The sequence below is a fragment of the Rattus norvegicus genome, chromosome 3 (assembly GCF_036323735.1).
Source record: "Rattus norvegicus strain BN/NHsdMcwi chromosome 3, GRCr8, whole genome shotgun sequence".
Classification (NCBI taxonomy): domain Eukaryota; kingdom Metazoa; phylum Chordata; class Mammalia; order Rodentia; family Muridae; genus Rattus; species Rattus norvegicus.
In genome coordinates this window covers 49,123,018-49,127,852 of record NC_086021.1, presented here as the reverse complement: position 1 = coordinate 49,127,852, position 4,835 = coordinate 49,123,018, and positions in this window count along the sequence as shown.

Genomic DNA, 4,835 nt, shown 5'->3' with positions numbered 1-4,835 from the left:
AGGCTATTGAGTCATGTGTATGAGACTGAATCAACTCCTATAAACGCCTCAGTGCAGAAATTCCTGCCATAGCCACTTGTTTCAGTGCTCACAGTTATGACGAGAGGCTATTGCCACCCAAGGGAAGGCACCTATCTTTAATAGAATGAATTTACTTATTTCAAAAATTACCTTGTGTACACAAATGACTTTGAGATACGTTTGTGTTTAGTTAGCACGATTCTCAGTAGCCAACTTACAGGGTCAGCCTATGTGTAAAGACAAACAGATGAAGAAAATATGGCATGTACACGCAATGGAATCCCCCCCCTCTGTGTGTGTGTGTGTGTGTGTGTGTGTGTGTGTGTGTGTGTGTGTGATGTAATGTGTGCATAGTGACATGTCTGTGGAAGTCAGAAGTTAATGGTGCATGTCTTCTATTGATCTTCACATTATGATGTTTGTTTGTTTGGATATGGTCTATCACTAAATGTAGAACTCGCTGATTGATTGGCTAGAATGATTGATCATCAAGCCCCAGATACCTTGCTACTCCTACCTCCCACTGCTAGGATTTTAAACATACAACGTCATGCTTGCTTTTCCACATGGATGCTAGAATCTGAATTTCATTCATGTTCCCATGCTCGCTCAGTGAGAATTTTAAGCCACATCCACAGGAGGGTTTTGTGCTGTTGTTTGATAGTTGAGACAGGGCCTCTCAGTGTGGCATTGATTGTCCTGAAACTCATCCTGTAGATCAGGCTGGCCTGGAACAGACATCCACCTGCCTCTGCCTCTCAAGTGTTGGAATTAAAGGTGTGCACCACCACCCATCTTCCACAGGGAGTTCTATCCAGCCATTAAGAAGAATGAATATATCAGTTGCAAATGGATAGCATAATACATTAGGTGAAGTAAGTCCAACTAAGAAAGACAAATACCTCTTATCTGTGGATTTTAGATTTCCTGTGGACATGACATGAAGGTAGGACTGAGACTGGGGAGTAAATGGGAAGAATGAGGGGTGGAGAGAGGGAGGAGCAACTAGGGTCAAAGTTCATGCTGACTTATACAAAAGTGACTTTATGAAACCTTACACTATATGCAAAGACTATATGCCTTAAATGAATACACAGGGAAATAATAATTCTTAAAAGAATAATTTAAAAATATTATATAATTGTGTTTTTTTCTCAACATTCTTCTTATAACCACTCACTATAGACTTAAATAAATTACAACTTAAGACTCAAAGGTTTTTAGCTTGTCATCAAAATGTCATCATCTTTTTTTTTTAATTCTTAGAGTTATCAAACCCAACTTTCATCTGATCTTAATAGCTCCAAGATTACATTTAGGAAAAGCATACTTATACAGTAGGAAACCTTCAGTAAAGGCAAGTGAAATTTCGTCCCTGCTCCCTCTCTTTTCATTAAGTTGGTACCTTATTCACTAACTAGTCCATTTCCCTTTAACAGAAACTTTCAGCCTTTGAAGTGAGTAAATAATTATTTCATATCTACTCAACTCCAATACTACAGCAGGTGGACAGAGATCCACACAGATAAGCATCCAGCTCTCATGGGGCTGTCATATTTCCATCACACACACACACACACACACACACACACACACACACACACACACCCCGACCCCACACCACACTCCCTAGCCTGAGAGACACCTGTTAATGCTCCTTGTAGGACTTTGTAGACTCTTCTCTGTTTGTGGTTGAATCTGTTTCATTTCTGTTGCAGTTGTCATAAAACACAACAGAGACCACTTACAGAGTGTATTTGGCTTTATAGTTGTTCCCAAGGGAGTAGAGTCTGTCATGACAAGAAGGCATGGTAGCAATCAGAGGTATGAAACCTGGAGCAAAAGGCTGAACTGCAAGCACCAAGGAGAGAGAGAGAGAGAGAGAGAGAGAGAGAGAGAGAGAGAGAGAGAGAGAGAGAGAGCGAGCAGAAACAGTGTGAGCTTTTAAACTCTTAAAGCCCATCTCTAGTGACAGACTTCCTCCAATAGGACCACACCTCCTAAACCTGCCTGAACAGTGCCACCAGCTAAGAACCAAGTGTTCAAGTGGATGAGCTTATAGGGGCATTCACATTCAAACCACCGTAGTAGCTTTCTGGTGGCTGGTGCAGGAGGGTTATACTGAGTATTTGAATCTGTCTCTGTGGGTTATACCTACCGTGTTTCAGATGATTAATAAAATCTGAGTGGCCAGCTGCTCCAGCATCACTAGGCAGCATCCTTAAACACTCCAGTACTAGACAGCATGCTGGCCACACCTTTCTGGCTATTCCTGATACATCTCTATGTGTCCACATTCACATAGCCCATAACCTAAGTAGTCTTGGGTGAACACAAGAGAGTGATCACAAATGTTTCCCCTCCTCTTCTAACTTAGTTGTTTTGGGTCTGGTCTCTGAAATGCCAGGTGGACAAAGTAATTCTGGTGTCTTTCCCACATCCTGTGACATTGCTACCTACTAAATACAACCATAGAGTAGCTTCGTAAGGCATGGCCGAGTTGTATTACACAGCGCAGATGTAAAACTGAAGGTTCACTAATCTGAATAAACTTAAACAGAATATTCAGCTATGGCCATGGCCATGCCAGGAGAAAGGAGACTTTGTGTCCGTGTCATTGAATAACACCAAGGGCAGGCTCTTTTCACTGATATGGCAACTGAAGGAGTTTTGTTAGCAGTATTCTGTGAACAAAACACTTAAGAGAATGTATGTACACAATAGTTAAAAAGAAGGGTTACTGACACAGATGCCAATTTGGTGGGGCATATGGAACATTTACACTTGCTTTTTTCTTTCTTGCTTGCTACAGCTGGTGCTGATTTAGTATGTGAAATTTTACTAGCAGGAGTGCTAATCAAGACAGAGATTCTGTAAGGGTTTAGTCATTTATGTAGGGGAAACTACAGAGACCATTAAAAAGTAGAAGACAGTCTTATGGAAGAACATTATCATTATCAACCCCATTTTTAAACCAAACAGACACAACGGTACTGTAACTGTCACTTTGCCAGCCGAAGGAGTCAGAATGCTTCCCGGTAATGTTTAGGGAGGATGGCACCCACGGCTCAAAGTTTTGATAAAAAGCATGTTCTTCAAGTCGGAGACACGCAGAAGGCGAGCAATTGAAGAGTTAGTTGTTTAACTTTTCAGTCTGATTGTTTGGCAAAGCTGCCTTGTGGAAACTCAGTTGTTCGAAGGAGCAGAACTTGATGGCAACAGTACAGATAGAAAAAGCATTTTTCCCGAATCACCTGGGGGAAGTCGGCAAAAGACCGAGAGGATGGAAGATTTGGTTTCTCCCCCTGTCCTACCTGAACGCAAAGTGTTACAAGACGAGGCATTTCACACAAAAATTCCACAGGCAGCACAAGAGAGTTCAGAGGGAAATTAAGCAAAAAATATCTTTCCTAAGTAGCAGCAGAACCGTAGTGAGTGCGTTAAATATGTTGTGCAGGTGGCCTGGTGGAGCTGGAGACCTGAGCAGCAGCTACCAGACATCTGCTGCCTGAGGAAGCTCACGACGTGGCAAGTGGTGTTTGACGCTCCCCGTGGAAGAGTGCCAGCTACCCAGGGCTCCTCTGCTACAGATGAACAGAAAGTCTTCTGGGTGCATCCGTGGAAGCACACTTTACCCATCCTCCACTCTCTGAGAACTCAGATGACAAGAAGTGGGGAATAGCCAAAGCACACTTAGGGATTATTGGGCTCTTCAAACAATCCAAAATGCTCTGTCTGTCGGAAGGAAACCCCTTCTGACATGCCGGGAACCAAACCCCTTTTAATTCTATTTTCATGCTTAATTTCTATTACTTAGTACGAGGTTTTTCTTTTTTCTTTTCAGGATCCTGATTCAAGTCTTAGACATTCTCAGAAAAATATTTGAAGGAAAGTTTGGCTTGCTAAAGTGTAAGGAGCAAATTACTTAACTACGCAGCAATCGATAGTTATAAACATTTAAGATGGCTATTTGCCATATAATATTTTGATACAAACGTGGCACCTTTAAAGGATGAATATACATTATGATCTATAAATATTCACTGAGACTGACAACCTTTAAGCTAAAACCAAAGGGGCAAAGAAGGCATAGTCAATGTGTAGCCCTATTCATTCCGCAGAGGACTCGAGAATTAGGGAATCACTCACTTTATTTTCTCAGACTTTAACGACTTTTTATAAAAAAGAAAAACTAGACAGAACAACAACTAAAAGCTTGAAGACAGCAAGACAAAAAGAACCATCAGCAGCCTAGCTATTTAACTCAAGTCAGAAAAGTCGAAGAAATATTCTTAAGGACAAAAGGAAAGCAATGTGCATAGGTTTTACTGCATTAAAATCTGAGTCCCTGGGTCCTGTCCTGCCCCTTCTATAATATTGCCTAAGAAATGGAGTTTCAGAAAAAGAGGGCAACCAGTAAGCGGGCTAGTTGGGTGCTTAAACACATTTGAAAGAGAAACTAATAAATGTATTTTTCAAGAAGAAAATTAGACAGGGCGTGTATCTTTCAGCCATCACTAGGCTGCACATATATCCAAACGTAAACGCATAAGGAACACAGCATTTAAAGTGGTGGGGATTTCCTAAGCAATAGTAGATAGTCTTCTAAGAGTTCCCCTAATGCGGCTGAAAGAGATTATATGTTTCTGAAATTTCATCTCACGAGTATGGTTTGAGGATTTTCTCAATGAGGCCATCATTTAAGCAGAAAATCTTGGTCCTGGGATGGGAGGGGTAGGCACACCCGTTACATTCCCTTAAAACCTGTTCAATTACCTAGCAGTCTCTTATCCTACTGTTCCTGCTTCCGACTA